Source organism: Balaenoptera acutorostrata, chromosome 17 (genome assembly GCF_949987535.1).
Source record: "Balaenoptera acutorostrata chromosome 17, mBalAcu1.1, whole genome shotgun sequence".
Taxonomy (NCBI): Eukaryota; Metazoa; Chordata; class Mammalia; order Artiodactyla; family Balaenopteridae; genus Balaenoptera; species Balaenoptera acutorostrata.
The window spans coordinates 59,866,898-59,891,691 of NC_080080.1; the positions used below are offsets into that span (position 1 = coordinate 59,866,898).

General features: G+C 35.9%; 1 long non-coding RNA gene across 1 annotated transcript; it reads right to left on the reverse strand.

Moving 5' to 3' along the window:
• Nucleotides 1–6,604: 6,604 nt before the first annotated feature.
• On the reverse strand, nt 6,605–15,001 carry LOC130705542 (uncharacterized). The gene is made up of 3 exons (XR_009005826.1): nt 14,853–15,001; nt 8,197–8,285; nt 6,605–7,509 (listed from the first exon to the last, which is right to left on the reverse strand). It is a non-coding gene; the product is annotated as an uncharacterized LOC130705542 (long non-coding RNA).
• Nucleotides 15,002–24,794: the final 9,793 nt, after the last annotated feature.

A 24,794-nucleotide genomic window follows, 5' to 3' on the forward strand; every position in this document is an offset into this window, starting at 1 on the left:
TGGGCTGTTAAAAGAGATGTTAGTTTGATATTAGTTTGATATCACCCTACAAGTGTCTGTTCAGGTTAATTTTTAACTTTAGATAATAAACTAAATTTCCCCTCCCCCAGTATGGAAGCTGCACTCCAGGATGGGAATTCAACCAGAGCAGAACTGAAACAGCTTTTGTCTCATTTATTCTGCCGTAGCTATACTGTTGTTCCCCGCCCTGTTCAAGGCTTCGGCACTTTGTCCTCCACCTCATACCTACCCTTCCCGTTCAGAAACAGCTCTAGTTGCCCCAGCAGTATCTTACCCTATTTTGTTATTGTTAATAAGTTAGTACGTTTTCTTATATTATTATTTCTTGGCTCTTTTTTTCACCAAATTTTTTTACAATCATGGAACTTGTGGGAGGGAGCCAAGAGCCCACACTGATGTGCCCTCTTGGCAGAACTCCTTCATTGAAATTGGAAGGAAGATCATGCCATTGAACTTAAAATTGTAAAGCAAAGTCATGAAGTCTGTCCTGAAATCATAAATAACCTGGGAATTTTGTGTGATGAGGCAATGCGGTTGTAAAAAAAATATATTTCTAATTTTATTGCTTACTTGCTCACTTTGAAATTTTTCTGGAGGAGAAAGATTCTACTTTAGTGCCTTTTTATCACCCTCACCCTTTTGTTGCTTAGAAGCTCCTTGTTGTAAAGACTTTAAACTTCGTAAGAACAGGATGGGAGATGGGAGCATGTATAATTGTACAAATTTAATTGCTGTAAAGCAAATGTAGAAAGAAGGACCTATAAAGTAATCAGGTCGCATCCATGGAAGATTTGGAACAATAAATCCCAGCATATGTAATGCATTCATGATGCAGAGGCACAGATAAGACTCTTCAATACAGTATAGGAGATTTATAAATCAGATACCACTTACCAACAATTAGAAATTCAAGTCAGTTGTAAATGAAATTAAATGAACACATGGATCTCTTGTTTTACATGTAGAAATATACAGAAATGTACCAAGTTTATACTTTTTGAAATCATTTGCTTTCAAGACCTAAAGAATGTCCATACCATCTGCTATATATTGACAGCAGAAAATAGAACACAGAGGTAATGTTTTCAAGGAGTCTGACAGCGTCTAGGACTTTGAAATAATTCAGTAAAACCAGAAGACAATTCTCTTTAAAATGTAATATATATTTATATAAGGGGACGGATGCTACTCATTGTTTCATTATCAGTAGCTAAGTGAGCATTAGCAAGCTTCATGAAGATAACATTAATGCAATCTTAGACTTTAAAGGCTCATATAGATTTCCTAGATTAAGAAATGAATATGATTTTACTGGGTTTATGATTTTACCCTGACTTGGTAATTAGAGGGAAAAATGTCACTTCAGTCTTATTTCCTATGGTTGGATTTCAATCTTGGTTTTAAATTAGAACAGGAGCACATTTTACCTTCCTATTTGAGGAATAAAGACACACCTGTTTTTATATTTCTATGAGTTTCTAGCTAAAAAATGTAAATACTAAAAACACTAAATTCTTGGGGCTTCCCTGGTGGCGCAGTGGTTGAGAATCTGCCTGCCAATGCAAGGAACACGGGTTCGAGCCCTGGTCTGGGAAGATCCCACATGCCGCAGAGCATCTAGGCCCGTGAGCCACAACTACTGAGCCTGCGCGTCTGGAGCCTGTGCTCCGCAACAAGAGAGGCGGCGATAGTGAGAGGCCCGCGCACCGCAATGAAGAGTAGCCCCCACTTGCCGCAACTAGAGAAAGCCCTCGCACAGAAACGAAGACCCAACACTGCCATAAATAAATAAATAAATAAAATTAAAAAAAAAAAAAAACCCCACTAAATTCTGCTCCCTCAATAAGACAATCTTTAAAATTACACTAAACACAAGTGAACTATCAAGTATTACAGGTCCAGCTATAGGCCATGTTTACCTAAAAATAATAATCAGATTTGAAAACAGCTTATGAGATGCTTTTTACTTTCCCTCTGCATTAGTCAAAGTTGCCTTTGTTTGCATGTCAAGAAAACTGGTAAATAAGACAAACGTAACAAAGAGTCTAAAAGCAGACAGCCCAACACTGCAGCAGCAGGCACGGGATATCCTTCACGTCTCAGGCTCCCATCGTCTTTCCATACCACTATCTTTAGTATCTGACTTTTATCTTCCTGCTTACAAAGATGATGCCTGCACCTGCTATCCAGGCTCAAAGAAAGATAAAGGGAAAAAGATTGAAGAGCATGCCTCTTAAAAGGCTCTTCTGGAAATCTAACCCAGCACTTCTGCTTACTTTGCTTTCTACCAAACTGGATCACGTGGACCTTGCAAAAATGCACAGGAATCTGGGGAGGTGGGTTGTTTTATATGAGCCTGATCTTTTTTTAAATGGATATGATAAAGTTATCATAGTGAGGAAGAAAGAAATAATGTATTTTGAGTTGGCAGCTAAAGGTATGTACCACACTGCAACTGGTTGTAAGTGACAAAATTCAAAGGACAGTATCTTAGGGACGAGCTAATGAATCTGGGTTGCCTAAAATGGCAAGAACTCATGATGAATATGTATATCTTAGGCAGGTAGAACAATTGAGAAAACAGAGGCTGCAACAGTAGCAAAATAGGCGGGTATTTGGACAAATTCCCTGGACAAAATCCCATGAATAGGTTATGTAGAAGGAGGATAGGAGCAGAAACTTAGCAAAGAACAAATTTCTCACTAGGGAATGCAATTTGGTTTAAAAAAATTCAGAGCTCAAGGTCAGAACAAAAAGAAAAGGAAGGTCTCCAAGGCTAGAACACTGAATTGGACATGACTCTATGTGGTTAATAATATCCTGGCAAGAGGAATAACAAAGTGGAAAATGTCTGTTCTCAATATTTTTCTAGAACCAATATTTTTCTATTACTACCTCAATGACTGTCATTTCTGTTTGTTTGGCCTTGACTATTTGCTTTCAGTCTTTGATTGTTTTTGTCACTGCCCATAAGGTTTTGTTTTCCAATATCCACTTTAAACCTTCTTCACTTTCTTACACGTTCTAGGTTTTTGCATCCCTCCCTTGCCATGGACTTTGGCTGCCTGAAACTTTCCCACAGGATTCCTCTCCTTTACCATTAGTGATGTAAGCAAGAGTAAACCTAGCTCAAGAACAGCCTTTTGAAATTTCTTCTTGGTGGGTAAGCAATGTTACCTTTAAAAACATTAGAATAACTTTTTATTATCTCAAAAGTCATATGTGCATTGTAGAAATTTAGAAAATAGATATAAACAACAACAAAAAAGACATCATACTCCCACAAACCTGAAATAACCCCTAGTAGCACTTTATTTACCTTTCAACATTAATAAATTTTCATCTTATCTAATACCTGGTCCATACTCAAATTTCCCTGGATATTCCCAAAATGTTTTTTTAAGCTGCTCAAACCAGATGCAGTCTGCTTCTTATATATCCCTTGAGGTTTTATAATCTAGTACAGTGTTTCTTTCTTGCCAAGACACTGGTCTGTTGAATAGATCTAATCATGGAAAATCTTAACTTCTGGATTTGTCTTTCTCAGGACTGTCCAACAGAATTTTCTGCCTTGATGGAAATATTCCATATTCATGCTAAACAATAAGATAGATATTTACCACTTGCAGCTCTAGAGCCAAATGTGGCTAGAATGACTGAGCAATTGAATTTGTAATTTATTTTTAAATGTAAATTTAATTTAGATTAGCATTTAAATAGCTACCATGTGTGGCTAGAAGCTACTGTACAGCAGTCCAGGTTTAGTTGCTCCCTAGTATTCATGTTTAGCTTATTCTTCTATCCCTGTATTTCCTATGGATTGAAAAATGTAGAGTTAATCCTGAAGAGTTGATGGATACAAACTCAACAACTTCAGCTAGAACACCTTCTGGTAATGTTGTACATCACTTATTATACCATACCAGGAGACACTTTACTATCTGGTTGACCCAGGATGAGGATGATGGCAGTCTGATCCCTTCATTTCATAGTTACAGTTTTTGCTTTGAGCCTAGAAAGTAATCCATGAGGTAGCTATAGTGAAACTGAACAAATGTCTGGCTTCTTTTCAACCATACCCCCTGATTTTTTAAAATACCAGTTGATAATTCTTGCATCAGTTTATTTCTTTCGGTGTTAGAGAATGATGGTCTTCAGTTCTACCATTCTTTCTCTTATTAGATTGACTATTTTCCCCTTTCTTCCTCTTTCTTCCTTCCCTCCCTTCTCTTCCTTCTCACTCACTCTCTCTCTTTCCCTCCTTCCTCCCTTCCTCCTTTCTTTCTTCCTCCCTTCCTCTCTTTCTTTCTCTCTTTCTTCTTTCTTTCCTTCTTTCCTCCCTCCCTCCATCCCTCTCTTCCTTCCTTCCCTCTTTCTTTTGAAGACCTTTTTGGATTAACTGGAGCTATTTGGTTACCTCAGAGTTCCTACATGAATGGAAGGTAAATGCTTACTTTTTTTCTCTGGTTATCAATTTTTAAACAAAGGTGTTTTAATAGCCACTTCACCTGCTAAAATATGAGATTTTATGGCTTTCTCTTTTGTGAATATCATTAAGAAATTATGTTTTTAAATGATATAACATTTTCAACCCACTGCAATCACTTTTTTTAAAAAAAATCAAATTGTTGTAACTTGGGCCCATGAATTTTCATTCTTGCTGGTTTCTGATGCTACCTTTTAAAATGGGGCTCTGATTTTATTATACAGACTTCCTAGGGAGGTACCTCATATGTTTACAGAGACCATGGCTTCAGAGCAGATTAGATCCATATCATGACCCCTTTAACTTATTTCTTTTGTGGAGATCCAATATTACCTTTCAGCCCCAATATATCTCTCTTTCTAGGCATCTGGACTAGACATAATGCTTAGCTGAAAGCCAGCTTGACGTGAGACTGGTAGACTGTTACATAAATCTGGAATTCTTGAATGAATATGGGAAGTGGGCCCTCAGGTTTAATTTTCAGGATTATAGCTTTTTCAATGCATCACTTAACTTACGTGATTTAAAATAAAGAACACAAGATGGTCCATATTGCATATTCTTCTGTTTCCACTAGCACTTCCTGTGGATAGTGTATGGCATCCAGATTTGCAGGGCAGAGAACACAAGCTAAATATATGGTAGATCTTGAGGTATAAGGTAAGGAGCTGTAATTTATAAGGTAACTCTAGAGTTAGGGAAAGGTCCCAAAATGCGATGGATTTCATGGAAGATTGAACAACCTGGCAGTATAAGGTGTACACACTTACTTATTCTCCAGTATGCACACATACACCCAGAAAGATTATAATTTGTCATCTTATGGTTCATGCTCGAATTTTCTGGATTTCAGAACATGTTTAGCTTGTTGGGATAGATTTCCTCTTCCAGGCTGAAAGCATTGGTAGGTGAAGGCTGAGAAGTATTTTGGGAGTTTACAAGGTGCAAGGGTAGACATATCATAATTGAGTTTAACAGTGGGGAAAGCTTACATGCTTTGATCCTTCAGAACACACTATGTGATAATAATGTTTCTGATATTTCTGAATCACTTTATAGTTAACATACGGATATAGTTATCCATATGTACTACACGACTTGCTTTTCACACAAATTCAACAAATTAGATTTTATTATATCCTGATTTTTCATGAGGAAATTGAGGATTACAGGAGTAACTTGCTCATATTTACCCATCTGGAAAGTACTTGAGTTGGGATTTAAAACACAGTCCATCTAATAAATTAATCAGTAATTCATTTAATACCAATTTATTAGACACTATTTGTCAAGCCTTCTATTAGGCTCTAGTGACACAGTGTTATACAAGATGGGTATGTATTGTCTTTTTTTAAATGTAGGCTTTTTTTAGAGCAGTTTTAGGTTCATTGCAAAATTGAGGGGAAGAGTCAGAGATTTCCTACATATTCCCTGTCCTGACCCATGCATAGACTCCCCCATTATCAACATTCCTCACAAGAGTGGAACATTTGTCACAACTGATAAACCTACACTGATACATCATTATCACCCAAAGTCTATAGTTTACATTAGGGTTCATTCTTGATGCACATTCTATGGGTTTGGACAAATATATAATGGCATGTATCTATCATTATGGTATCTTACAGAGTATTTTCATTGTCTTAAAATTCCTCTGTGCTCCACCTATTCATCCCTTCCCCCACAGCCCCTGACAACCACTGATCTTTTTACTGTACCCATAGTATTGCCTTTAGAATATCATATATTTGGAGTCATACAGTATGTAGCCTTTTCAGACTGTCTTCTTTCACTTAGTAATATTCACTTAAGGTTCTATGTCTTCTAAAGCCTTGATAGCTCATTGATTTTTGGTGCTGAATAATACTCCATTGTCTGGTTGTATCACAATGTATTTGTCCATTTACCTACTGAGAGACATGTTGGTTGCTTCCAAGTTTCAGCTATTATGAATAAAGCTGCTATAAACATCCATGTGCAGGTTTTGGTGTGGACATAAATTTTTAATTTATTTGGGCAAATATCAAGAAGCATGATTGCTGGATCATATGGTAAAAATACATTTATTTTTTTATGCTGACAATCTGTCTTCCAAGGTGGTTGTACCATTTTGTATTCCCTCAACAATGAATGAGTTCCTATTGCCCCACATCCTTGCCAGCCTTTGGTATTGTCAGTGTTTTGGGTTTTGGCCATTCTAATAGGTATGTAGTGGTATCTCACTGTTTACATTTGCATTTTCCTGGGGACATATGATGTGGAGAATACCTCATATACTTATTTGCCATGCGTATATCTTCTTTAGTGAGGTGTCAGTTAAGGTCTTTGACCAAGTTGTTAATCAGGTTGCTCATTTTCTTATTTTACAGTTTTAAGAGATTTTTTGTGTATTTTGGATACCAGTTCTTTATATGTCTTTCGAAAATATTTTCTCCCAGTCTGTGGCTAGTCTTCTCATTCTCTTGATGTTGTCTTTTACAGAGCAGAAGTTTTTAAATTTTAATTAAGTCCAGCTTATCAATTATTTCTTTCATGGATTGTGCTTTTGGTGCTGTATCTAAAAAGTCATCGCCATACTAAAGATCATCTAAATTTTCTCCTATGTTATTTGCTGGGAGTTTTATTGTTTTGCATTTTAGATTTAGGTCTGTGATCCATTTTGAATTAATTTTTGTAAAGCATATCATGTCCATGTCTAGATTCACTTTTTTTTTGCATGTGGATGTCCATTTGTTCCAGCATCATTTGTTGAAAAGACTGTCTTTGTTCCATTATACCACCTTTGCTCCTTTGTCAAAGATAAGTTGATTATGTTTATATGGGTCTATTTCAGAGCTCTCTATTCTGTTCCACTGACCTCTTTGTCTATTCTTTCACTAATCACATTTTCTTGATTACTGTAGCTTTATAAAATGTCTTGAGATCAAGTAGTGTCAGTCCTCCAACTTTGTTCTTCTCTTTCAATATCGTATTGGCTATTCTGAGCATCTTGTCTTTTCCTACAGGGAAATTATAATCTAGTTCAAAGTCCATCATTTTAAGCAATGTTCTATAAGGCCACTTAAAAAAAAGCATATATACCCCATACTCATCTCATTATCTTCTCCCATCTCCCCACCACTGCCCTCCCACCCCAAAGTAATAAATACAACTTATCTTCTTCCTGTGTCCCTGCCACAGTAAATGTTTACCCAGTGGCTTACCAAGGTACCAGGGAGATATGATTACTCTTCCTAATCATTTACCTCATCTTATCCAATCAGTCACCAAGTCCTATAGAATATGTATTTCATATTTTTCAACCTCATTTTCTATTTCCTGTTACCACTTCCATAGATAAGAGACTTATTTCTTGACTGAACTATTGAAACAGTCTATGAATGGATGTCCATGTCTTTAATCTGTTGTTTGTGCTCTGTATTGCTGTCACAGTGCTTTTACAAAAAAACATAAATCTGGTCTTTGAAGCTTTTGCTTTGAAAAACTTTCATTAAATTCAAGATTTTTTTTAAAAAAGGTCAAATGTCTTAGCAAGACATATAATACCCTTCATCACCTGGCTTCTGCATAACTCTATTGTTTCTTGTCTCAGAGGACCCTGTGACCCAAATCGCATTTCAACACTCCACTACACTAAGATATTTGCAGTTCTCAACTGTGGAATGACCCAGGGAAGCTTTACTTACCTCGAATCCTCCCTGTACCCCCAACAAACTGACTTTCTCCAGTGTATTTTAAGTGTGTGATCTTGTAATTTATTATCCAAACTGGGACACTGTTGAGAGAGAAAGAAGAGTTATTAATAATTATGTCGAAGAAGAAAGGCTTGTTGGGTTTGTATCAGGCAGTTAAGATGTATGTTTACTCTGATCTAAAGGATTCCTCTTTATGTGCTCAAAATACCCTGAACTCATCTCTATAATATAACATTTACTTCATTCCATGAAAAATTTTGTCTGTCTCTGTCCATTCAGACTGCTATAACAAAATACCATAGACTGGGTGGCTTATGAACAACAAAGTTATTTCTCATGGTTCTGGAGACTGAAAGTCCAATGTCAAGGTGCTGGTAGATCCAGCATCTAGTGAGAATCTCTTTCCTGGTTCATAGACAGCTGTCTTCTAGCTGTGTCCTCAAGTGGCAGAAGGTGTGGGAGAGCCTCTTTGGGGCCTCTTTTATAAGGGCACTAATTCCATTCATGAGGACTCTGCCCTCAAGATCTAATCATCCAAAGTCCCCACCTCCAAGTACCGAACCACACTGGCTATTAAGTTGCAACATAGAATATGGGGGGACAGAAACATTCAGTCTATATTAGTCTCCCATTTAAATTTCTTGAATTTTAGAGACAAGGCTACTTTGTTCATCTTTGTCTCCAGAAAGTTTTGCATAGTTTTTGAAATTTAGTGTATGTTCAATATTTTAAAAATAAGTGCTGTTAAATAAATACTTTCAGGTAGAAACCTCACAGAGCATTTGGAAGCAAATTGAATTTTTGCAGCTATTGTGTGTGCAAACAACACTAAATACTTAACCTTTTCCAAATTAGAAAAGGGAACTGGTGGAAGATATTTGTATATCTGAAATTGCTTTTAAGGTACTGCTGTTTGTCATGTGAAATTCATCAGCTGCATTTCAATGGTTTATGATTAATATCTTTGGAGAGTTTTTGAATTAATTGAAGGATATTTCCCCTGACGCTACATTTATTTACTTTTAGGAGATGGCCCAATATGATTATACATGGCTGCATGTTTCAAGCTGATTTACTGTAGAGAAAAAATAAATTTTACTTCAAGCTAGAGAAGAAAACATTGTACCTAAGTAGGGCTAAAAGTCTACGACATATCACCCATGTAACATCTCACATATTATGACAAATTCAACCCTGTTATTAGGAAGCTGCTTCGAAATATGTGGTAGATCTGGAGGTAAAACGAGTTTGTCCCTCATTCCTTAATACTTAGGTCCACCCTTTCCAAACCATTATAAGAATACAGGGCCTCTCAGGGATTACATACGAAGAACTGAAACAACACTTCTCTCACTTAGATCCATTTGGATCTGCAGCAGTCTTCACAGTGAAGGGTAGAGCAATTTCTTCTGGCATACCTCAAAGGAATCCAGTTGTTTTTCTGCCTCCTCACTTACCATAGGGCTCTCTAGGACTAGGACTGAGTCTTTGACTATCTACTAACACATGTTCAATAAATGTTTTATTGAATCAACAAAAGATAAATAAATATGTACCAATAACTTAAGGGAAAATCCAATAAAATATTCATTTATCTATACTTTATTTTTGCTATCAACCTCCTTCTACTCTCTTTCTAATGATCTTTTACTTGATTGAAACAACAACAATAAAACTTCACCTGATAATGCAACAATACATAATGACAAAATGGGCTAAATAATATTTTGGGAGAAAAATAGAACAACGGACCCTTCTTGATATGGGACCATTAATATTTATGAATATCTTTGTATGTGACATTTATATTTTTCTTTTGTGGGTAACAGTAAAAACAGAGTGATCTATGACCAGGCTAGTAATATTGCTCAAATATTGAAAAGAACAAAAAGTTTTTCATTCCTTTTGGGCAAAAGCAGAAGATTTTTGTCATTTCAATAAAGAACATTACTGGGACTTCCCTGGTGGTGCAATCGTTGAGAATCCGCCTGCCAATGCAGCGGACACGTGTTCAATCCCTGGTCCTGGAAGATCCCACATGCCGTGGAACAACTAAGACTGTGCCACAACTACTGAGCCTGCGCTCTAGAGCCTGCGTGCCACAACTACTGAAGCCCGTGCATGCTGTAGGGACTATGTGCCACAAATACTGAGCCTGTGTGCTGCAACTACTGAAGCCTGCATGCCTAGAGCCTGTGCTCTGCAACAAGAGAAGCCACCGCAATGAGAAGCCCATGCACCACAACGAAGAGTAGTCCCCACTCACCACAACTAGAGAAAGCCCATGCACAGAGATGAAGACCCAACACAGCCAAAAATAAAAACAAATAAATTAAATTAAATTAAAAAAAAGAACATTACCTTTTTTTTTTTTTTACTCAGTCCCTAGTCACAATATGATAGAGGTGGATTGAACTTTGCAACATTTTAATAGCCATGGGTTCTAGTAGAGCTATAATTATATTGTCCCAGAGAGATGAATATCTACTTATCCCTAATTTCAACATACTCTAAAGAAGGAGATTCTACAAATTGGTGTCATAAACCAGTCTGTGTACAGCAATTTTCATTACTAGTGCCTTCCTTGTAATTCCTGCTATAGTTCGTATGGATTTTATTCCAAGCAGAAATGGAAGCTGATTTTTTATGATGTCAAAACTATCAACTAAAAGAAAAAGTCTCATTCAAACCATGCATGTGGTATAAAATAAAAATGAAGTGTGTAAAATATAAGAAGGTGTTAAGTATATAGAGAAAATATGTAACAGGACATGGGAATATGGTGTTTCTAGAATGTTTGAGAGGCAGTAATCACTTTCTATGCTGTGTAACATATTACCACAAACTTAGTGCTTAAAATATTTATTATCTTATTGTTTTGATGAGTCAGGATTCCAGGCATGGCTTAATTAATGTCTCTGCTTCTGTATCGCAGGACTGCAATTCAGGTGTCCACCAAGGCTACATTCTCATCTGGAGGCTCAAATGAGGAAGAATCTGCTTTCAAGCTCACTCATGCTATTGGCAAGATTAATTGTATTGTATGTTGTAGAATTCATGACAGTTTGTGCCTTCAAGTCAATAATGGACAGAGTGATTCTAAAATGAGTCAGCTAGCATGACAGAGTCTTATATCATGTAACATAATAACAGTGATATCCTGTTATATTTTCTATAGTCTATTGGTTAAAAGCAAGTCACCGGTCTCTCTCACACTCAAGGGGAAGGGATTATACAAGATTGTGAACATGGGGAGGTAGAGATCAGGGGAAACACCTAGATAGTCTACCTGTCACAGAGGCATTGAATTTTTAAATAGAATGGCTAGAGAAAGTCTCATTATGAAGGTGACATCAGATCAAATACTTGAAAGAATCATGGGAGACAACGCTAAGACTTTTTAAGAGAACAACATCCCAGATAAATAGGACAGCAAATGCAAGCACTCTGAAGTTGGAGTGTGTTTGGCAAATTTGAGAAACAGCAGGAGGAAGAGTGGCTGGAGCAGAATAGTGAGAAAAGGAGATAGTAGAAAAGGATATAGTCAGATGATCAGATAGATACCAGGAATGGAATCAGGAAGGGGAAAGGTAGTGGCTATAGTAGGGGAGGATTTTCTTGAACTTTGTAGGCAATTGCAAGAATTTGACTTTTATTCAGAGTGAGATGGGAAGACAATGGAGGGTTTAGAGAAGAGAGTAATTTGACCTAACCAGTTAATCACTGGCTAAGAACAGACATAGAATGGCACTTGTGAAAGTGTAGAGACTGGTTTGGGGGTTATTGCTGTAATTCTAATAGAGATAGCAGTAGAAGTGGTAAGAATTGGTCAGAATCTGGATAAAATCTGAAGGTATAGCCAACCCTTTTCCTTAAATTTTCCTTCTCCATTCCGTAGACAAAGTAGCAATTTCAGAGTTTGCTACTAAAACTACACTTGTCCATCTAGCCCCTTCCTTGAGAATTTGGATACATATCTAAGACAAGGTAAATATAATATCCATGAATAACTATATAACCTGTAAAATTCAGGACTCAGTGGTTGCCATTGTCTACTATGATGCCTAGAATAAAGAAAAAAATTCAAAAAGAAGGGTGAAGCAAATGCATAGAAAAAGGAAGTGGAATACTGATTGAAAGTATTCGGTGAATATCAGCTATTTTTATTTGACACAGCCATGCAAATTAGCATCAACTTACTCATCCAAAGGAGATAGAAAATTTTATCTTTGGACAAGCCAAATCTCAAGGAAATGTTTTAAAAGATCTTTTCATTTTTTACTATCAGCAATACTTTGTTTCTGAAATATTGGTAAGCCTCAGAAATGGTTGCAAAATGTTTGTGGGCCAGTAAACATTCTGGCCAAATAGAAGATTTATAATAGCATTTTTATAGTTCTCTGAATCTTCTTTGAGCCTTATCAGAAATCTTCACAATTGTGGTAACCTACAGAAGACAAAATTTTTACAAAGATATTTTGTAGATATATATATTATCATTTTCTTCCTCAAATCACATATTGACCTGTAAAAAGATTAAGCTTTGTTTTCTTTCTTTTTTGAAATCTTGAGATGACAAGGAAACTAAATGAAGTTCAAATGCACATTGATTTTATTCCATCTGAATTGTTAGCTGTCCTCTAAACCTCTATAACCTAGAGTCTATTATTTCCAAAGCCTTCTCTACTTATAAGGAAATGTGATGGTGGTTATTCATTAAGATGGTTTTATTTTAGGTACCCGTTCTCATTGTGAAGCCATTTTCTTAATAACTAATTTGATGTCATGGAAAGTATTAATAAAGGAAGGATTTCATTTCCGCAAGGCTGTTGGCATATCAGTTGCTCCCTCTGTTGAATCGTCATGGTGCAAATTAAATGTGAAACTGGCTTAAAGAGTGCAATGACTCTTGCCTTGTTATAATGTGACCATATGTGGCCAATTATATTTCCTCTGCTTTTAACAGTGTGGTTGTTGATTTACTAGTTGACATTCTTCTCAGAGCATTAATTTTTATAGGGTTTCATCTTTTGAATCATCCTCATGTGGTGTGTTACAGCAGTGCTTTCTTGCCACCACATATTTTAAGCTTCTAAACAGAACACAGAATCATGTTGTTCCCATGGAAACCTTCAAACATTGCAGAACCTCAGCTTTGAATCTGCTACTCCTATTGTATGTAGGTTCATGCCCTGAAAAGGCATACTGTAACTTCCAATGCCCCTAACATGAAGATACAGTTAACCTGGGTACCATTAGAGCTAATTGTTTATTTGTTCTTTGTATTGGTTCTGTTGTGGTAGAAAAGAGCTAGACTAGCCCATCACATTTAACCAAAACACAGATCCTTCTTGAACATGAGCCTCTCTTATGGAGAGGGTTGTAGCAGCTATTGGGGCAGTTTCTATAATATTTACACATTCATTCATTCAGCTATTATTTATTGAGTAACTGTAATGAGAGGCATATTATTTAGGCCTGGGAGCTACAGTCCTGAACAAGGCAAAAATCCCTGACTTCATGACACTTACATTTTAATGAAATATGGAGTATGAAGGTTAAAGAAAACAAGCAATGGGATAGCAAGTAATGGAGATGGTGTGTATGCGGTAGGGGTTGTTAATAGGGGATGACTTAAAGTCATCAGATGACACTTCTCTGTAGTAGGTGCATCTGAGCAGAGACCTGATTGAAGTAAGTGAATGAGTGAGGCAAATATCTGAGTGAAGTTTTTTCTGGGAAGAGGAAACTGCAAGCATAAATGCCCTGAAATAGGAACGAGCTTGGTAGGCATACACTTGACATATAGCAAGAGTGCCAGCATCCCAGCTTCTAATAACCAAGTGGGGGAGTTAGGTAAGTGATGTGAAAGTAGAGATAAGAAGGTGGATGGTGATTGAGGGAAGAGATCCTGTAGTGTCTCATAGGCCACATGAAGAACATTGAATTTTATTTTGAGTATGAAGGGCTTTGAGTTGTAAAATAATGTGATCTAATTTACAACTTAAATAAAATTGATCTACTTGTGGTGAGGATAATTAACTGTATCAAGACAAGAGTAGAGGCTGGGAGACCTGTTCAGATGCTATTGTAGTTATATAGGTGTGAGAAGATAACACAGAAGAGGGTTGTGTATCTGAAAGATGGAACCAACAGGAGTTACTAATGTTTTAATTACAGAATGTGTACAAAAGGATTTGAAAATGACTAGTAGAGTACTGTTCTGAGTAAATGGGTCGATGATAGTGCCATTCACTGAAAAGTAAAAAATTCAGGAAAGATTGACTTTGAATGGCAGGGGGACAAGAATTCTGATTTGAACATGTTAGGTTAGAGCTGTCTAGTTAGGCATCCAACTGGGCAGCTCAGATGTTTCTATATCCAAGTCTGGACTTCAGAGAGGTTTGTGCAGAGAATATAACCATGATTCTGGGAGACACACCTTTAAGGAAATCACATGTATGAATAACTCAAGCCAGAAATGACGCTGTGGATGACTGCTAAGGATATAGCCCTCTTTCTACACAAACTGACTTTAGACGTTTCAGTTATTGATTGCCACAAAAATGCTGCATTATTTTAATGCTATGTTAGTAACAACCACAAAACCTCAGTGACACACAACATTGAATTTATTGCTCACATACCTTTGGTCTGTTGGTCGTCAGCTAGGCAGCTTTGCTGATCTTGACTGGGTTCACTCACATATCTGGACGTTGACTAACTGTCAGCTGGAACAACGGTGGTGACTCAGCTCCGTTCCATGTGTCTTTCACCCTCTAGCAGACTATCTGGGGATATTCTCATGATGAAAGCAAAAGCACAAGAGTAAGCAAGCCCAAAGAGCAAGCTGTTATAAGTCTCAGCCTGCATCAGACTTATGATTGAGGGTCAAAGAGCAGGGTATGTTACCTGGCCCACAGTGGGAGAGCACTGCAAAACAAAAACAAAATAAAACAAAACAAAAAAACCAAACCATGAAAAAGGGCATGGATATGAGGGAGTGTATAATTTGGGCCATTTCTACAATCTATTACACAGGCATTCTAATGAGCACATGTAGAATCTTGCCTTACAGAGTGTGAAAACATTGTATGAAATTTGTGCTTCCATTTTAACAATATATTCTTCACTTAGACGCAGTCTTTTTTTGAAGGTACAAAAAGCACAATTTTGAAAGTTAGGTAGTTCTGTTTGTGAATTCCAGCCACATTGCCTCTGTCTCTGTGATTACTTCAACTAAAAAACAGTGATTACAATGTCTACTTTGTTAAGGTTTTTATAAGGATGAAAACTAATATCTAAAGTTCCTGATATATGGTGAGCACTTGACAAATGATAACTGCTAGGACATTATTAGTAGAAGAGGTGCTACTAGTATTATGACATATAACAGTCAGCCAAGGTGGTTTGCGACCACAAGTATACAATTATGCAATTGAGACAAGATTGAATATCCAAATTTATTAATGTTTAATATGAAAACACCAGGACTTTCCTGGTGGGCCAGTGGTTAAGAATCCACCTTCCAACGCAGGGGACGTGGGTTCGATCCCTGCTCAGGGAACTAAGATCACACATGACGCAGGGCAACTAAGCCCATGCACCACAACTACTGAGCACGCAAGTCACAACTAGAAAGAAGTCTGTACGCCACAACGAGGAGCCTGTGTGCCACAACTAAGACCAGACGCAGCCAAAAATAAAATTGAAAAAAAAAAAAAACACCTTTTACTTCCATATGTGAAGTTACTATGGTAGTCACTAAGGCTAGAGTATCCTTAGCTTTTCCTTTTTACAAAAATTTACATTTCACATTTATATCCTCAAGGTTTTGTCACCGTTTCAACATAAACAGGAATTATACTCTTAGAGACTATTTGTCTTTTTTGCTATAGCACAAATAAAACTGGCTCAAAATTCAGATTGTACTCGGGAGAAAGCATGAAGTGATGTCTCTCTTTCAACCCCCAGTACCTGCACAAAGGTAGGACAGGGCTGCTTAGGATGGAGCTATATCTACCGATATTTGCGTCAAGTTTCAAGATGAATTGGATGTGTTTTATCATTTCTCTGATCAGTGTGCTAACACAAAGTAGCCTAACGCTTTATAACCACCCCCGCAAATGGTTGACAAATGCCTGAATCCAAGGGCAATGTGGTCAAACTTATCTGTTTTATAAACACGTGCAATTAAATAAGTATGGATACTGTATCCAGGTTACCTATGCTCTCCAGATGCGTTTGTCCAGCTTCTCAGTTAGCTTTGATCATGCATTCTTGTCACTAAGAGTTCATGAGTTCATAAGAATGTTTCCCTTTTTTCTTCTATACTGTGAGCTCCAGGAAAGCAGTAGCTCTGTTGGTTTTACTCACCCTTTTATCTTGAGTGTCTGCGCTTTTTGTGAACCCAGCATCACTGGGAAGTGCTAAAGCTATATTTGTTAATATATTTGTTCAATAAATGTTTACATGAAGGACTTTTTCCACATGTTTTGTCTAATTTCTCTAGGGTTAGCCTGGATAAAAATAGCTGAGAAATAAACAGTACAATTCAAAATTGGAAAAAATTTTTAAAGACATTTATTGCTTAATATTTTTAGAAATAATTTTATGCACTCTATCTTGTCTGTCCGTAATATATCTACTTGTGCTGCTTTAAGGCTTCAAGGCTTAAAGGCGTCCCATTATTGTTAGGATAAATACCTGAACTCACACCATGGCCATAAAGCCCTGCCTGATCTGGTGCCTGCCAACCTCTGCCTCTTTATCTTATATTTTTCTTCCTACCTCTCTCTGTACCCCAGCCTCACTGGCTTTCTTTCTGTTTCTTGGAAGAACATGGTCCCTACCAACTCACAGCTTTTCCCCTCTGCCTGGAATATTACTGGGACCTACCTAGTCACCTTCAGATCCTAACTGAATCTTCCTGGACTAAATCAATTCTCTAGCTACATACATTAATAGTGTTCAGCATTTTAATTCCTAGCAGTTATCAGAGTTTAAGTAATTATATATTTATTTTTGTATTGTTGATGGAAATCATCAACAAACCAATCTATAATAGGGATAGAAGAGAGTTTCATTTGAGCCAAACTGAGGATGACAGCCTGTGAGACACAGATTCAAGAAGCATTTGAATTGTGTTCCATCGGACTACAAAATAATGACGCTTATGAAGGCAAAACCTGCAAAATTGTATGTCGTTTGTCAAGAATTATAATTGGAGCTGGTAAGAAGTAAGGGTGATTGTTAAGCAAGTATTGGTTGGGATCCGAAATGACTGCACAGTTACATGGGGAGACCCTGAGACTATAAGGTTGCAGCTGGCAGCTGTTAGCAGATACTGTTTTGGAAATAGCTGGTGGTGTCCCTGAGTCTGACGCCGTTCAAAAATTCAAGTTCTCAATAATGCAGGAACTTGTCTGAGACCACGTCCACAATGGCCACCTGACTCCATTTTGGATGCCTGAACCACAGTTATTCCACTTTGATTTTTAAATGCTTTTTTTCTTCAGTGGTTAAAACAGATATACCATGCATGCTTGGCCATAAGACAGGCTGCTCTAGTTAGTTAGCATAAAGTTTAAGTTAAATCATTTATAAGCCAGAATTACTTCCCCACACTTCAATATGTGAAAATTCCTTCCATCAGTATGATTATTTGATTTATGTCTGTCCTCCGTATTGTACTGTAAGTTCCATGAGAATATGGACTATATCTGTTTAATTTTACCTCTGCATTTCCCAGGCTTAGCACAATGCCTGGTACAAAACACAAACTCAGTAAAATTCTCTGGTCCTATACAACAGCTTGCCATCAATGTGATTTCTTTAATTTGAAAAAATATCAGGTGATTATAAAGCATTCTAGAGGGTTTTGTAGAAAGAAATATATTAGAAGATACTTATTTGATTTAGAATGTGTTCTTCCTACTTCTAATACATCTCTTATTTTTTTTTCCTTTCAGTTTTATTGGGATGTAATTGGCATACAGCACCGTATAAGTTTAAGGTGTAAAACATAATAATTTGACTTACATACACCATGAAATGCTTAGCACAATAAGTTTAGTAAACATCCATCATTTCATACAGATATAAAATTTAAAAAGAGAAAAAATATTTTTTCTTTGTGATGAGAACTCAGGATTAACTCTCTTAACAACTTTCGTATATAACATAGAGCAGTGTTAATTACATTTACCATGCTGTACATTACATCCCTGGTACTAATTGATAAATAAGTACCTGGAAGCTTTTACCTTTTCACCACTATTATCCAATTTGGTGGATCCAGCTGACTACCTTCATCCAATTACATCCAAGTACGTCTCTTATTAAAGTGTCAAAATTGTTTTCTCCTTTTCAGATCTTTCCAAAATCATCATTTTATCATTTAAAAAAACAAACAAGAAAATTAGAAAATTTTGACTTGAAGAATCATTAAGACTGATGTTACATTTCTCTTCTTCTATCTACTTTTCAAATGAAAACTCCTGGATACCTAGACTTGATTTATGTTTCTGGGACTATTAAGAATAGGGGAGTTGTTACAAAATCTAACCATTTTCCATCTCCATTTTTTTTAATGAGAAAAATTCCTTAGTCTTAGAACCAGCTGAAAGGCTTTTCCTTATATCTTTAAAGATATCAGCCTTTGTAATGTAAAAACAAAAAATTGTAGAAGACCTGGATTTTTACATGTATTAGGCTCACTGAGGCTGCATCTGATCACTTTTAGCAAATAAAGTCTTCCTTAATGACCTATGTACACATCTGTTATCTTAATGAACATTAGATTGATAGTTTTGTATTAAAAAAAATCTTACCTCAAAATAGTTTTATCAGTTGATAAAAAGATTAAAAATACCATTGACTTATTGGGCATCAAATATTGTCAGGCTGCACACCCTTCATTCACACAATTTTATTTAGTCCTAATTCTTTCTATATTTTTTTCCCATTCAGTGACCCTGCCTTTCAAGGATGTTAATTCTCTCATTACAATGATAAACATATAATTTTCCTGTGCAGTTGGCAGGCTTCTTCTCTAGCACTTCTTAAGCAATCAGAAAGGCTCCTATATGTTAGCCCAAAAGTGATAGTACATTTCTACTCAAAGCATGATGTATTAATTGCCCAAAGCAAGCTCACTAATCAATGGATAGGAGGCTTCCAGACTAAAATAACATTAATAATCTGTCCCTGAGGAAGCCTCTTCTTTTTTTCCTTAAAATTATGCATAAAAAATCATAGAAGAAGATAAAGTAAAATACCAAAAATTAATTCTGAGAAAACTGATTGCCAGATTTGGAGAAATTTTCCATATAATATATGATTTGATGTATACAGTGGCTGGTTTTGATTCATACCATCAGAAACCCACTATGGTCCAAAGAAGATGGAAAAAAATTCCCCTCTAACTTATCACTCAGTCTTTCAACAACAACAAACAACAGCAACAACACCTTGAGCTTCTACTATGTGCCAGACGCTATAAGCACTGAGGACAGAACACTAAATAAGATACTCATAATTCATATAATCATTGAGATTTTAGCCCATTAGGGAAGACTGTGACTTAAAAAATATTAGAATAATGACACAGAAATTAAGAAGCGTTATAGAAATATATCATGGGAGTAGCCAATATACTGTAAATAGCTTATAGAATGAAGTAACATCTAAACTGAGATATAAAGAAGGAGCAGTTATTGGACAGAGTGAGAGGTATGATTATTTAAACAAAATGAGTATTCATTTCATACTGATATTTTCTCTTCATATAGGTTGGACTAAAAGTCCAGTAATTTCTTTCCTACATGTTATTAGAATTGTACGTCTACATATCATCCCAGACAAGATGTATCAATTTAATCAATGGGTTTGAAGGTCTGGAAAGAAGACTGAGCATGGTGCTTTCAGATACCATTAAAAGGTTCAGTGTGACTGGGTTACAAAGGCTGAGGTAGAGAGCAGTAGAATTTAAAATTGAAGTCTGTGGGGTCAAGATTAGAAGAAATCTTTAAGTCTTGCTAAAAAGTTTGGCCTTTGTTGCAAGGCAGTGGACATTTATTCTACTAGTTTGTTTTTTTAAGTTGAGCACATACATCTTTATCAAACATTTTAGGTCAAAATTGTCATTCCATTTTATATTGTACAGGAATATAAAGTATCACATTTATTTAGTACATATTTGTTGAATTGGCATTACATGTCCTTTTATCAGGATATTACCCTTCATATAGTTCAACAATCTTCTAATGAGTTCATTCATTCAAATGACAAATATTTACTGAACGACTCTATATACCAAACGCTGGATTCTGTGAAATAAAACAGACATTAATTCTTGTCTTTGAGAACTTTACATTCTGATATGAGGAAATAGATGTTAAATAATAAATATAAAATATAAGTAAATTATGTACTAGGTTAGAAGGTGACAAGTGCTATTGGGGACAGTAGGAGTAGAGTAAGGGTAATTAAGATTGCCAAGGGCAAGACATAGGTTGAATGTCATTCATGTGTCAGGTGTGTTCATGGACTAGGTATTTGCTAGATGCTACTGATTCAGGAATTTTTCACACTCAACAGTCTAGGGACAAAGATACATAAGCACACAGATCATTGTAATTTTCTGTGACATCTACACTGTACTATAGAAGCACAAAATAGAAGTGCCTTATCCCAGCTAGAGACAAATTCTGATTAAGGAAGACTTCCTGAGAAAGATGGCATCTCACCTCAGTCTTAAAAATGAGCAAAATTCATCCAGATGTAGAGGAGCATAAAGTGCATCTTAGAATTCCAGGGGAAAAAAAGTTTGCCCTGATTTCCAGGACCTCTTCATTCCATAGTAGGTGAAAGTAACATAACACTTATGATGAGCTCTAGTAGTTCTTTGGTGGTGTCTTTAGAATTCTCTGTGTATAGTATCATGCCATCTGGAAACAGTGACAGTTTTACTTCTTCTTTACAATTTGAATTCTTATCATTTATTTTTGTCTTTTCTCATTGCTATGGCTAGGACTTCCAATACTATGTTGAATAAAAGTGGTGAGAGTGGGCATCCTTGTCTTGTTTCCTATCTTAGAGTAAATGCTTTCAGCTTTTCATCATTGAGTATGATGTTAGCTGCAGGCTTGTCATGCATAGCCTTTATTATGTTGAGGTATGTTCCTTCCATATCCACTTTGTTGAGAGTTTTTAACATAAAAGGCTGTTTAATTTTGTCAAAAGGTTTTTCTGCATCTATTGAGATGATCATATGACTTTTATTCTTCAATTTGCTAATGTGGTGTATCTCATTGATTTATCTGCAGATATTGAAACATCCCCGGGATAAATCCTACTTGATCATGGTGTATGATCCTTCTAATGTATTGTAAATTTGTTTTGCTAATATTTTGTTGAAGATTTTTGCATCTATGTTCATCATGGATATTGGCCTGCAATTTTATTTTTTGTGGTGTCTTTGTCTGGTTTTGTTATCAGGGTAATGCTGGCCTCATAGAATGAGCTAAGAAGTGTTCCTTCCTCTGCAATTTTTGGGAATACTTTGAGAAGGCTAGATGTTAACTCTTCTCTAAATGTTTGTATAATTTACCTGTGAAGGTTCTGGTCCTGAACTTTTGTTCATTGGAAGTTTTTTTTTTTTTTTTTTTTTTATTACTGATTCAGTTTCATTACTGATAATTTTTTGTTCATATTTTCTATTTCTTCCTGGTTCAGTCTTGGAAGATTGTACATTTCTAGGAATTTATTCATTTCTTCTAGGTTGTCAATATTATTGGCATATGATTGTTTGTAGTAATCGTTTATGATCCTTTGTATGTCTGTGGTGTCAGTTGTAACTTCTCCATTTTCATTTCTGATTTTATTAATTTAGGCCCTCTCTCTTTTTTTCTTGATGAATCCAGCTAACGGTTTATTAATTTTGTTTATCCTTTCAAAGAACCAGTTCTTAGTTGCATTGATTTTTCTACTTTTAGTCTTTGTTTCATTTATTTCTGCTCTAATCTTCATAATTTCTTTCCTTCTACTAACTTTAGTTTTTTTAATTGTTTTTTTTAACTACTTCCTTTAGGTTGTTTATACAAGATTATTCTTCTTTTCTGAAGTAGGTTTGTATTGCTATAAACTTCCCTCTTAGAACAGCTTTTTCTACATCTCTTAGATATTGGATTGTCATGTTTTCATTTTCATTTGTCTCCAGATATTTTTAAATTTCTTAAGTGCTCCATTGGTTGTTTAGTAGCATATTGCTTAGCTTCCAAGTGTTTATGTTTTTTGCATTTTTTTCTTATAGGTGATTTCCTCAAAGATATTCGTAAGTGAAACTTGCATTTTTTTTAAATTGTGAGTATTTTATGGTGAAGACTACAATGCCTACTAACACACTTTTGTGTCACTAACTTGATTTAACATAAGGTACCAGTAATTTTATTCTCCGTTGCTTTTGTATCATCAGTGCAATTGTCAATACAGTTAAAAAGGCAAATGAAACCTTAGCATTATAATGGAAATAATGTTTTCTTTGTGGATCTTCTGAAAGAATTTCAGAGACCCTCAGGGTTTAATAAAACCATGAAAACAAGTTCTCTTTTATATAATTGTTGGAGGGACTCAAATCTAATTTCAATTTATGCTACCTTATGCAGAAGTTGCTGAAAAAGTTGACTTTTCTAATTTCAGAGCTAAATCTGCGATCTTCCTGGATTTTCACTTGAGCCAAGTAAAAATGCTGTTAAAACCCTGCTTTTCCAGTTAAGCTCAAATCTTTAAGCAATCAGCAAGTTCTATTTATTCTACTTCAAAAATAGATCTGATACATCCATATACTGTCACTTCATCTCCTCTTCTAGTCACTTAGACAAAGCCACAGCATCTATCTTCTGAACAATTATGTTCGCTTCCTAAATATTCTTTTCTGTTCCCACATTTGTTTATATAAAATGTAGTCTCCCTAGTTGGTGGAGTGATCACTTAAAAATATAAATCATATCTAAGAATCCCCTTTCTGAAAACCTTCCAGTGGCTTTCTACTGCCAATGGAATAAAATCCAAGTTTCTCCACATATCCTATATAATTTGACTTTTGCCCTACTCTCTGACCTCATCATGTACCAATCCTGTCCTTGCTCACTATTTGCCAGCCAGCCCTACTGGCCTTTCTGTTCCTCAAATTGACTCCCTTTAATCTAGAAGAATGTTTAATACATATAAGATGCCCAATAATTATTGGTTAAAATAATAAATGTTATTGTGAGGAATTTTGAAAAGATAGAGCTTTAATGTAGTAAAACCTCACATTGGCGACCTTGTGGTCTGGAAGCAAGGACAGTGCCCAATAGGCTTGAATTTAAAAAAATATTCTGTGCATCCTCATGATGTCATTTATAGACAGTACTATCAGAATTAAACTGCTATGTTTGGGTTCTTTAGATACTTAAAATCTAAACGTCTGTGCCAATACACACCAATGAAAATCTGATGAAATCTGTAAGTCCTCCCCTCCAAAATAAAGCACATATGTAAAACATTTGAAATACAATTTCAGAGAAATACCGAAATCTTACAGCCCACCCAGGGACTACCGAGAAAGTCTTTGGACTTCAGGGTGTCCTAAAGCTACATAGTAATTGGAAGGCAAATTGTACAACAGGTAAACTATTGCTGAATTAAGAACTGGAGAGAAATTCAAGATCTTATCAGATTATAAAGTGTTAAAATTTAGAGAATATTTTTCAAGTTCTTATCTTCCATTCTGACATCACAAATATGGAAAAGACTATATTTTATAAGTGATTTACTGCCAGACACACAGCATGTTAGTGGCAGAGCTGTGACAAAGTTCTAGATCCTTTGGCACCCACAATTGTTGCTTTATCACTGCACGAGGCTTGTTTGTATTGGGGAGTTTTGATTGAAAATAAAGTAAAACTGGAAACTGGAGTTACTGGTACATTTGTAATGTCATCTACAGGAGACTTGGCCTCAATTGGACCTCAGTTGCACAATTTCTCTAGACCTTGGCCCCAAATCTGTCAGGAGTCACGAAATAGTTCTATATTTACAACATTTATACATATATGTAGAGTCTAGAGAAATACTACAGAGGTCCAAAAAAATTATATGTCTATATAGTACTATGTCTCAAATATATGTCCTAAAGGTTATATGTGTGTGCACGTACACACACACACACACACACACACACACACACATCCCAGGTTACAAAGAAAAGTAATGAGTATAACATGTTACTTCATCTTTTCATCCTTGATATTGCAAAATTACATAACTTCTCATTGGGATGCATAAAAAGAAGAACAAGAAAAAGGAAAATATTTCTTTCAGTTACATATTATGTGGAGAAGAATTTCAGGCATTCTGCCATTGATTGTAGATATACAGCAGCCAAGGACATTTGTGACGAAGAAAGAATTTATTTAGTGTTTATTTCAGTAGAGGTAATTTGCTTTGGAACATAGTGTCCAAAGTACGTTTTTCTTCTGCCTTTCAGATGATAGCATTTTAGAGGTTAACTGGACTTTTTCAGAAAATCAAGATAAATATAAAAA